Raw genomic sequence first — 12734 nt, forward strand, 5'->3', positions numbered from 1 at the left:
GGGAACAGGAGAGCGACACGGGACATGAGCAGGGGGTGGGGGGGAACAGGCGAGAGACACGGGGCATGAGCGGGGGTGGGGAACAGGAAGGAGACATGGGGCATGAGCGGGGCTGGGGGAACAGGAGGGAGACACAGGGCATGAGCAGGGGTGGGGGGAACAGGAGAGAGACACGGGGCATGAGCGGGGGTGGGGGAAACAGGAGAGAGAACGGGGCATGAGCGGGGGGTGGGGGGAACAGGAGGGAGACACGGGGCATGAGCGGGGGGTGGGGGGACCAGGAGAGAGACACGGGGCATGAGCGGGGGTTGGGGGAACAGGAGAGAGACACGGGGCATGAGCGGGGGTGGGAGGAACAGGGGGAAGACACGGGGCATGAGCGAGGGTGGGGAGGGAACAGGAGGAAGACACGGGGCATGAGCGGGGGGTGGGGGAACTTGAACGAGACACGGGGCATGAGCAGGGTGTGGGGGGTACAGGAGGGAGACACAGGGCATGAGCAGTGGGTGGGGGAATAGGAGAGAGACATGGGGCATGAGCGGGGGTGGGGGGAACAGGAGAGAGACACAGGGCATGGGGGTGGGGGGGAACAGGAGGGAGACACGGGGCATGAGCGGGGAGTGGGGGGAACAGGAGAGAGACACGGGGCATAAGCGGGGGGTGGGGGGAACAGGAGAGAGACACGGGGCATGAGCGGGGGGTGGGGGAACAGGAGGAAGACACGGGGCACAAGCGGTGGGTGGGGGGAACAAGAGGGAGACACAGGGCATGATCGGGGGAGGGGGGAACAGGAGAGAGACACGGAGTATGAGCGGGGGGTTGGGAGGAAGAGGAGGAAGACACAGGGCATGAGCAGGGGGGGAACAGGAGGAAGACACGGGGCACAAGCCGGGGTGGGGGGAAAAGGAGGGAGACACAGGGCATGTTTGGGGGTGGAAGGAACAGGAGAGAGACACGGGGTATGAGCGGGGGGTGGGAGGAACAGGAGGAAGACACAGCGCATGAGCAGGGGGTGGAGGGGAACAGGAGAGAGACACAGGGCATGAGCGGGGGGTGGGGGGAACAGGAGGAAGACACGGGGCATGAGCAGGGGGTGGGGGGGAACAGGAGAGAGACACGGGGCATGAGCGGGGATGGGGAACAGGAAGGAGACATGGGGCATGAGCGGGGCTGGGGGAACAGGAGGGAGACACAGGGCATGAGCAGGGGTGGGGGGAACAGGAGAGAGACACGGGGCATGAGCGGGGGTGGGGGAAACAGGAGAGAGAACGGGGCATGAGCGGGGGGTGGGGGGAACAGGAGGGAGACACGGGGCATGAGCGGGGGGTGGGGGGACCAGGAGAGAGACACGGGGCATGAGCGGGGGTTGGGGGAACAGGAGAGAGACACGGGGCATGAGCGGGGGTGGGAGGAACAGGGGGAAGACACGGGGCATGAGCGAGGGTGGGGAGGGAACAGGAGGAAGACACGGGGCATGAGCGGGGGGTGGGGGAACAGGAGAGAGACACGGGGCATGAGCAGGGTGTGGGGGGTACAGGAGGGAGACACAGGGCATGAGCAGTGGGTGGGGGAATAGGAGAGAGACATGGGGCATGAGCGGGGGTGGGGGGAACAGGAGAGAGACACAGGGCATGGGGGTGGGGGGGAACAGGAGGGAGACACGGGGCATGAGCGGGGGTTGGGGGGAACAGGAGAGAGACACGGGGCATAAGCGGGGGGTGGGGGGAACAGGAGAGAGACACGGGGCATGAGCGGGGGGTGGGGGAACAGGAGGAAGACACCGGGCACAAGCGGTGGGTGGGGGGAACAAGAGGGAGACACAGGGCATGATCGGGGGAGGGGGGAACAGGAGAGAGACACGGGGTATGAGCGGGGGGTTGGGAGGAAGAGGAGGAAGACACAGGGCATGAGCAGGGGGGGAACAGGAGGAAGACACGGGGCACAAGCCGGGGTGGGGGGAAAAGGAGGGAGACACAGGGCATGTTTGGGGGTGGAAGGAACAGGAGAGAGACACGGGGTATGAGCGGGGGGTGGGAGGAACAGGAGGAAGACACAGCGCATGAGCAGGGGGTGGAGGGGAACAGGAGAGAGACACAGGGCATGAGCGGGGGGTGGGGGGAGCAGGAGGAAGACACGGGGCATGAGCAGGGGTGGGGGGAAAAGGAGGGAGACACAGGGCATGGTCGGGGGTGGGAGGAACAGGAGAGAGACATGGGGTATGAGCGGGGGGTGGGAGGAACAGGAGGAAGACACAGGGCATGAGCAGGGGGTGGGGGGGAACAGGAGAGAGACACAGGGCATGAGTGGGGGGTGGGGGGAGCAGGAGGAACACACGGGGCATGAGCAGGGGTGAGGGGGAACGGGAACAGGAGAGAGACACGGGGCATGAGCGGGGGGTGGGGGGCACAGGAGGGAGACACGGGGCATGAGCGGGGGGTGGTGGGGACAGGAGAGAGACACGGGGAATGAGCGGGGGGTGGGGGGAACAGGAGGGAGATGGGTGGGGGGAACAGGAGAGAGAGACGGGGCATGAGCGGGGGGTGGGGGGAACAGGAGGGAGACACGGGGCATGAGCGGGGGGTGGGGGGAACAGGAGAGCGACACGGGACATGAGCAGGGGGTGGGGGAACAGGAGAGAGACACGGGGCATGAGCGGGGGTGGGGGAACAGGAAGGAGACATGGGGCATGAGCGGGGCTGGGGGAACAGGAGGGAGACACGGGGCATGAGCAGGGGTGGGGGGAACAGGAGAGAGACACGGGGCATGAGCGGGGGTGGGGGAAACAGGAGAGAGAACGGGGCATGAGCGGGGGGTGGGGGAACAGGAGGGAGACACGGGGCATGAGCGGGGGGTGGGGGGACCAGGAGAGAGACACGGGGCATGAGCGGGGGTTGGGGGAACAGGAGAGAGACACGGGGCATGAGCGGGGGTGGGGGGAACAGGGGGAAGACACGGGGCATGAGCGAGGGTGGGGAGGGAACAGGAGGAAGACACGGGGCATGAGCGGGGGGTGGGGGAACAGGAGAGAGAGACACGGGGCATGAGCAGGGTGTGGGGGGTACAGGAGGGAGACACAGGGCATGAGCAGGGGGTGGGGGAATAGGAGAGAGACATGGGGCATGAGCGGGGGTGGGGGGAACAGGAGAGAGACACAGGGCATGGGGGTGGGGGGGAACAGGAGGGAGACACGGGGCATGAGCGGGGTTGGGGGGAACAGGAGAGAGACACGGGGCATGAGCGGGGGTTGGGGGAACAGGAGAGAGACACGGGGCATGAGCGGGGGGTGGGGGAACAGGAGGAAGACACGGGGCATGAGCGGGGGTTGGGGGAACGGGAGAGAGACACGGGGCATGAGCGGGGGGTGGGGGAACAGGAAGGAGACATGGGGCATGAGCGGGGCTGGGGGAACAGGAGGGAGACACGGGGCATGAGCAGGGGTGAGGGGAACAGGAGAGAGACACGGGGCATGAGCGGGGTGGGGGGAACAGGAGAGAGAACGGGGCATGAGCGGGGGGTGGGGGAACAGGAGTGAGACACGGGGCATGAGCGGGGGTGGGGGGAACAGGAGGGAGACACGGGGCATGAGCAGGGGGGGAACAGGAGAGTGACACAGGGCATGAGCGGGGAGTGGGGGGATCAGGAGAGAGACACGGAGCATGAGCGGGGAGTGGGGGGAACAGGAGAGAGACACGGGGCATGAGCGGGGGTGGGGGGAACAGGGGGAAGACACGGGGCATGAGCGAGGGTGGGGAGGGAACAGGAGGAAGACACGGGGCATGAGCGGGGGTGGGGGAACAGGAGAGAGACATGGGGCATGAGCGGGGGTTGGGGTGGAACAGGAGAGAGACACGGGGCATGAGCGGGGGGTGGGGGGAACAGGAGGGAGACACGGGGCATGAGCGGGGGGGGGAACAGGCGAGAGACACTGGGCATGAGCAGGGGGTGGGGGAACAGGAGAGAGACACGGGGCATGAGCGGGGGGTGGGGGGAACAGGAGGGAGACACGGGGCATGAGCGGGGGTGGGGGGAACAGGAGAGAGACACGGGGGATGAGCGGGGAGTAGGGGGAACAGGAGAAAGAACTGGAGCATGAGCCAAAAACACAGACCGATATCTGGGACATGGGGTACACAGCACCACTATCTCCCGCTTACCTTCACTCTCAGACAACCCTGGCAGACCCTCTCCGGAAACCAGGAAACACCCAGGGTCTCTGTTGAGAAAGCCCCTCTCGATGCGAACGATTAACAAAGATGGCGGGCGTCTCTGAAAATACGACGCACTGCACGCTTCACCGCAGCCAATGGGAAAGCGCATCACGTGTCATCAAACGTCATGCAAACTGCTTTCCCAATCCCTGTCCTGTCCGCGGAGCGAACAGGGAAGTGTGTCCGCGGAGTGGACATAGATATCATTAATTTTATTGACTTACATTTTTGTCATTGTAAAAAAAACTACTTGACGGATTTACACCAAATAAAAAAAAAGCACGTTTTCAGGACCAATCCGCTGCTCCTGTCGCAAATTTGGTGTAAATCCGTCCAGCGGGTTGGGCTGTAGGCGTGAGCAAAGTTTTTTCCCATTATGTCTATGGAAAAAAATAAGTTTTGGGACCCCCCCTATAACTTTGCCCCCCCTGGACCAAACCTCACCAAACTTTGCAAAGGAATTCAGAGTGGGCCATATACATTTATTCGTCCAGGGGGAGAGAAGTTATAAGCCGCCCAAAAAGTGCTCTTCCTATGGAAACAGCAACTGAACCATAACTATAATGTAATATATATATATATATATATATATATATATATATATATATATATATATTTCGAACCACGTGATCAAGCGGACAGAGTTTTATGGAGTTTAATGGTTTTCCCTTTCAGCACACTACAAATAAAACTTAAGTGTTTGCTGGAATTCGCTGTGCTGTTTCCTTTACTTCGCTGGACGAACATTGCATTCTCTGGCTGCTCTGGGAGTGCAGCCCAGTTGGCCTCAAGTACTTGTTACAAAGGGTTTTGCTACAATATATATATCTATACGTTCATCAGTGCCCAGAAGATATATATATATATATATATATATATATATATATATATATATATTCTGTGAAAAAACTTTGTTAAAGGAACGTTATGGTTAAGTTGCGCTACTACTAAAAACCTATGAAATTCAGTGAAAAAACTTTGTTAAAGGGACGTTATGGTTCCAAGTAAAACTGAAAAACCCTTGAAATTCGCCAGTTATGGTAAGCTAAGCAACCATAGAGACACGGGGCATGAGCGGGGGGGTGGGGGGGTGGGGGGTAACAGGGGAGACAGGTCATGAGCGGGGGGTGAGGGGGAGGGGAGAGACACATGGGGCATGAGCGGGGGGTGGGGGGTAGCAGGAGAGACAGGTCATGAGCGGGGGTGGGGGGGAGGCGAGAGACACACGGGGCATGAGCAGGGGTTGGGCGGAGGCGAGAGACACATGGGGCATGAGCGGGGGGGTGGGAAGGAGGGGAGAGACACACAGGGCATGAGTGGGGGGTGGATGGGAGAGACACATGGGGCATGAGCGGGGGGTGGGGGAGAAGGGGAGAGACACACGGGCATGAGCGGGGGGTGGAGGGGAAGGGGAGAGACACACGGGGCATGAGCAGGGAGTGGGGGGAAGGGGAGAGACACATGGGCCATGAGCAGGGAGTGGGGGGGAGGGGAGAGACACGGGGCATGAGCAGGGGGTCGGGGGAGGGGAGAGACACAGGGCATGAGCGGGGGGTGGGGGGGAGGGGTAGAGAGACACGGGGCATGAGCGGGGGGTTGGGGGGAAGGGGAGAGAGACATGGGGCATGAGCGGGGGTGGGGGGGGAAATGAGGGAGACACAGGGCATGAGCGGGGGGTGGGGGGGACCACAAGGGAGACACGGGGCTTGAGCGGCGGGTGGGGGGAATGGGAGGAACACACAGAGCATCAGCGGGGGATGGGGGGAACAGGGGAGACACAGGGCATGAGCGGGGGGTTGTGGGAAACAGGGCACACACGGGGAATGATGGTGGGTGGGGGTTAACAGGGCACACATGGGGCATGAGCGGGGTGGGAAAGGAGGGATACACGGGACATGAGCGGGGGTGGGGGGAAAGGAGGGAGACACAGGGCATGAGCGTTGGTGGGGGGAGGGGAGAGACACACGGGGCATGAGCGGGGGGTGGGGGGAGAGACACACGGGGCATGAGCAGGGAGTGGGGGGGAGGCGAGAGACACGGGGCATGAGTGGGGGGTGGGGGCGAGGTGAGAAACATGCAGGGCATGAACGGGGGTGGGGGGAGGGGAGAGACACACGGGCATGAGCGGGGGGTGGGGGGGAGACATGGGGCATTAGCGGGGGTGGGGGGTAACAGGGGAGACAGGTCATGAGCGGGGGGTGGGGGGAGGGGAGAGACACACAGGGCATGAGCGGGGGTTGGGGGGAACAGTAGGGAGACACGGGGCATGAGCGAGGGGTTGGGGGGAATGGGAGAGACATACGGGGCGTGAGCAGGGGGTAGGGGGGAGGGGAGAGACACACGGGGCATGAGCGGGGGGTGGGGGGGACGGGAGAGACACACGGGGCATGAGCGGGGGATGGGGGGAAGGGGAGAGACACACAGGACATGAGCGGGGGGTGGGGGGAAGGGGAGACACACGGGGCATGAGTGGGGGGTGGGGGGAAGGGGAGACACGGGGCATGAGCAGGGGTGGGGGAACAGGGCAGACACGGGGCATGAGCGGGGGTTGGGGGGAAGGGGAGAGACACACGGGGCATGAGCAGGGGTTGGGGGATAGCAGGGGAGACAGGTCATGAGCGGGGGGTGGGGGGAAGGCGAGAGACACACGGGGCATGAGCAGGGGTTGGGGGGAGGTGAGAGACACATGGGGCATGAGTGGGGGGGTGGGGAGGAGGGGAGAGACACACGGGGCATGAGTGGGGGGTGGAGGGGAGAGACACACGGGGCATGAGCGGGGGGTGGGGGAGAAGGGGAGAGACACACAGGCATGAGCGGGGGGTGGAGGGGAAGGGGAGAGACACACGGGGCATGAGCAGGGATTGGGGGAAGGGGAGAGACACACGGGCCATGAGCAGGGAGTGGGGGGAGGGGAGAGACACGGGGCATGAGCAGGGGGTGGGGGGGAAGGGAGAGACACGGGGCATGAGCGGGGGTGGGGGGGAGGCGAGAGACCCGGGCCATGAGCGGGGGGTGGGGGGGAGAGACACACGGGCCATGAGCGGGGAGTGGGGGGAAGGGGAGAGACACACAGGGCATGAGCGGGGGGTGGGGAGGAACGGGAGACACACGGGGCATGAGCGGGAGGTGGGGGGAGGGGAGAGACACACGGGGCATGAGCGGGGGTGGGGGGAAGGGGTGAGACACACGGGCCATGAGCAGGGGGTGGGGGAGGAGGGGAGAGACACACGGGGCATGAGCGGGGGTGGGATGGGAGGGGAGAGACACACGGGGCATGAGTGGGGGGTGGGGGGAGGGGAGAGACACACGGGGCATGAGCGGGGGGTGGGGGGAAGGGTAGAGAGACACGGGGCATGAGTGGGGGGTGGGGGGAAGGGGAGAGAGACATGGGGCATGAGTGGGGGGCGGGGGGACAGGGGAGACACGGGGCATGAACGGGGTTGGGGGAAGGGGAGAGACACATGGGGCATGAGCGGGGGTGGCGGGAAGGGGAGAGACACACGGGGCATGAGCGGGGGTGGGGGGAAGGGGAGAGACACATGGGCATGAGTGGGGGGCGGGGGGGACAGGGGAGACACAGGGCATGAACGGGGTTGGGGGGATCGTGAGGGAGACACGGGGGATGAGCGGAGGGTGGGGGGAACAGAGGAGACACGGGGATGAGCGGAGACATGAGCGGGGGTGGGGGGAACAGGGGAGACACAGGGGATGAGCGAGGGGTAGGGGGAACGGGAGGAAGACATGGGGCCTGAGCTAACTGTGCAGGCAGCAGATCCCGCTCCTCGGCCCTCCACAGGCCACCGTGTGCTGGCGTGAGCGGGTGCTGGAGGAACAGGGGTGACACGGGGGTGGGGGTGGGGAGGGACAGGAAGGAGACACGGACATGAGCGGGGGGTGGGGGGAACGGGAGGAAGACACCGGCATGAGCGGGGGTGGGGGAACGGAAGGAAGACACTTACTAGCCGGGCTCTCACTGCAAACCACAAACAAAGATTGCGGGCGTTTTGAAAATACGACGCACTGCACGCTGCAGTGCAGCCAATGGGAAAGCACGTAACATGTCCACAGACACAACACAACCCGCTTGCCCAATCCCTGTCCTGTCCGCGGAGTGAACAGGGAAGTGTGTCTGCGAAGCAAACACAGATATCACTAATTTTTTTTTACCTACTTTTTGGTCATTTTTTAAAAAACTACTTGACGGATTTTCACCAAATTTGCAAAAGCACGCTTTCGGGACCAAGACGCTGTTCCTGGTCCAAATTTGGTGACAATCCGTCCAGCGGTTTGTGATGTAGGCACGAGCAAAAAAATATTCCGATTCAGTCTATGGGAAAAAAAGAAAATTTGGGACCCCCCATATAACTTTTGCCCCCCTGGACGAATCCTCACCAAAAAAATTCAGAGTGGGCCATATACTTTTTTTGCAAAGTGTGGTGAGGATTCGTCCAGGGGGAGCGAAGTTATAAGCCGCCCAAAAAGTGCTATTCCTATGGAAACAGCAACTTATCCATAACTACATGGCCACGGTAGTGGCCATGTAGTTATGGTTAAGTTGGTGAGGATTCGTCCAGGGGAGGCAAAGATATAGGGGGGGTCCCAAAACTTTTTTTTCCCCATAGACTGAATGGGAAATTTTGTTTGCTCGCATCTACAGCCCAAACCGCTGGACGGATTTTCACCAAATTTGGACCAGGAGCAGCGGGTTGGTCCCAAAAGCGTGCTTTTGCAAATTTGGTGAAAATCCGTCCAGTAGTATTTTTTTAAATGACCAAAAGGTAGGTAAAAAGAAATTAGTGATATCTGTGTTCGGTCCGCGGACACACTTCGCTGTTCGCTCTGCGGACAGTGTCCTGATTGGCCAATCGGCTTGCATGATATCCGCGGACATGTAACGTGTTCGCTGATTGGACGGCATGGAGCGTGAAGCGCGTCAGATTTTCGGTAGCGCCCACCATCTTGGATTCGCGGACGTCCGCGGACAGCGCGGTGGAACTTTGTTCAAAATTTGTATTTAGTAGAGTGTGTTGGTGTGTAGGAGTGTTTGGGGAGGGTGGGAGTGTATGAGATAGGATGAAAGTTGTGTTTCTTTATGTGTTAGACGTTCTTTTTGTGTTTGATTTGTCTGCGGATATCACGGGTGTTCTGAAATGTTCTAAATAAACTGAATGGGGGTGTTCTGAGGACTCAATATGTGTCCGTTTTGTTCGCAAGCAAGCTGAAACTGTTCTAAGAACACTCGCGGTGTCCTGAAATGTTCGCAAATACACAAAATGGGGGTGTTCTGAAGACGCTGTCGAACACTCGCTGTGTCCTGAAATGTTCGCAAATATGAATGGGGTGTTGTGGCTGGCAAGTTGAATGTGTTCTAAGAACACTTGCGGTGTCCTGAAATGTTCGCAAATAAACAAAATGGGGGTGTTCTGAGGACGCTGTCCGCATTGTTCTCTGTCACGTTGAATGTGTTCTAAGAACACTCGCGGTGTCCTGAAATGTTCGCAAATAAACAAAATGGGGGTGTTCTGAAGACGCTTCTAAGAACACTCGCGGTGTCCGGGGAATGTTCGTAGGGGGTGTCCTGAGGACGCTGTCTGTATTGTTCTCTGTCAAGTTGGATGTGTTCTAAGAACACCTGCGGTGTCCGGGGAATGTTCGCAAATACACAAAATGGGGGTGTTATGAAGACGTTGTCGAACACTCGCTGTGTCCTGAAATGTTCGCAAATATGAATGGGGGGTTGTGGCTGGCAAGTTGAATGTGTTCTAAGAACTCTCGCTGTGTCCTGAAATGTTCACAAATAAACAAAATGGGGGTGTCCTGAGGACGCTGTCCGTATTGTTCTCTGTCAAGTTGAATGTGTTCTAAGAACACTCGCAGTGTCCTGAAATGTTTGCAAATAAACAAGATGGTGGTGTTCTGAAGACGCTTCTAAGAACACTTGCGGTGTCCGGGGAATGTTCGTAGGGGGTGTCCGGAGGACGCTGTCCGTATTGTTCTCTGTCAAGTTGAATGTGTTCTAGGAACACTTGCGGTGTCCTGAAATGTTCGCAAATACACAAAATGGGGGTGTTCTGAAGACGTTGTCGAACACTCGCTGTGTCCTGAAATGTTCGCAAATATGAATGGGGGTTGTGGCTGGCAAGTTGAATGTGTTCTAAGAACACTTGCGGTGTCCTGAAATGATCGCAAATAAACAAAAAGGGGTGTTCTGAAGACGTTTCTAAGAACACTCGTCCGGGGAATGTTCGTAGGGGGTGTCCTGAGGACGCTGTCCGTATTGTTCTCTGTCAAGTTGAATGTGTTGTAAGAACACTTGCGGTTTCCTGAAATGTTTGCAAATAAACAAAATGGGGGAGTCCTGAGGACGCTGTCCGTATTGTTCTCTGTCAAGTTGAATGTGTTCTAAGAACACTCGCGGTGTCCTGAAATTTTCGCAAATAAACAAAATGGGGGTTTCCTGAGGACGCTGTCCGTATTGTTCTCTGTCAAGTTGAATGTGTTCTAAGAACACTTGCGGTGTCCTGAAATGTTCGCAAATAAACAAGATGGTGGTGTTCTGAAGACGCTTCTAAGAACACTCGCGGTGTCCTGAAATGTTCGCAAATAAACAAAATGGGGGCGTTCTAAAGACATTTCTAAGAACACTCGCAGTGTCCTGAAATGTTCGTAGGGGGTGTCCTGAAGGCGTAGTCCGTATTGTTCGCTGGCACGTTGAATGTGTTCTAAGAACACTCGCGGTGTCCTGAAATGTTCGCAAATAAACAAAATGGGGGTGTCCTGAGGACGCTGTCCGTATTGTTCTTTGTCAAGTTCAATGTGTTCTAAGAACTCTCGCATTGTTCTGAAATGTTCGTAGTGGGTGTCCTGAAGATGCTGTTCGTATTGTTCGATGTGAAGTTGAATGTGTTCTTAGAACACTCATGGTGTCCTGAATTGTTCGCAAATAAACGAAATGGGGTGTTCTGAGGACACTGTCCGTATTGTTCGTTGTCAAGTTGAAAGTGTTCTAAGAACTATCGCGTTGTTCTGAAATGTTCGTAGGGGGTGTCATGAAAATGCTGTCCGTATTGTTCGCTGGCAAGTTGAAAGTGTTCTAAGAAGACTCATAATGTCCGCGGACATTAAAAGTTTCCATAGACCATAGTTGAAATGTTTGAGTCTATGGATGTGATATGCTGTGGTGGTTGTTGCCAGGGCATAGAGTCTTGGGTGCATGGCCATTTGGCCATTTGGCCATGCACCCAAGACTCTATGCCCTGGCAACAACCACCGCAGCATATCACATTCATATTTGCTTATAACTTTGGGTGAAAAACAAATGTATAAGGAACAAAGGTATTAGATACTATGGATGTGATATGCTGCTATGGTTCTCCTTATTATTGTATACTTACCTTTTGGTCTAGTAACCGGAGTACATGTATTTCTTGTTAATTTCTGTGATAAAAGAAAATAGCATGTTAGTATTAGTATTTTGTGATGACTTATTACATTGTATAATCAACATACTTTATTTTTTTGGACCCTCATATTTAGTAGATTACAAATCAGAGTACTGTGCAATTTGCTCAGTTTCTGTATTTGTTGCTAAAATCATTGGGTCTGTGGGAGAAAACAAAAGCCATGTTGGATTAAAAAAAAAACCTTTTTCTGTTATGCTACAGTTTATTTGTTTGTTTGTTTTCAGTGTTCACTTGTTGTTTCTGGCTAATGCTTTATACTTTGGCTTGTTGCGTTTTTTTGGAGCAGTAAAATATTATTTATTTGTTTTGATATTATAAAATTTTGGAGCAGTTAGATAACAATTGGCGTATTCTCACTGTCTATTTTTTTGATATATTTTAGTGGTATTGATTTATCTATTTGGATATTGTTACATTTTGGGACAGTTAGATACCAATTGGCGTATTCTAACTGTGTATTTTTTGGTCTAATTTAGTGGTATTCATTTATCTGATTAGTTGTTGTAGAATCTTTGAGCAGTTAGATAGCTTTGGAGTATTCTAACAGTTTATATTTTTTTAACACAAGTTTACTTAGGGTTTAAATACAGTTTAGTTATCAAATTTTGGTTTTAAGGACATCAAATAAGCGTTTGTAAGATTTGCTGGTAATCTCTGCTTTAGAGTAAGGGTACTATCATTACATTCAAACCATCCACATTTCTTTTTTATATATGCAGTGTAGTGCCCTGAATTGGTTGTGGCTCCTGCGTGGTAGAATATACCTATTATTGTGAAGGTTTTCTTACCAAGTGATATTTGACCATGTGTGAATCCAGTAAGCTTGCAGTTGTTTTTGGTACCATCTGCATTGTAACGTAGAAGCATTAGTATTATGTATTTACTATGTGTTTGTATTAGTAAGGTGGAGCGATTATCCGAATTGCAGGTAGTACATAATCTACCATGGTTTGCATTTTGTACAAGTTGCTGAAATGGAACGGATTCACAATTAGGTATTGATACATACACGAAGCGCTCATTGGGGATTTGTTCTTGTGTCACATTGTTGCAGTGAGTGTAT

This window comes from Ambystoma mexicanum, chromosome 7q (assembly GCF_040938575.1).
Source record: "Ambystoma mexicanum isolate Mex_15411 chromosome 7q, UKY_AmexF1_1, whole genome shotgun sequence".
Taxonomy (NCBI): Eukaryota; Metazoa; Chordata; class Amphibia; order Caudata; family Ambystomatidae; genus Ambystoma; species Ambystoma mexicanum.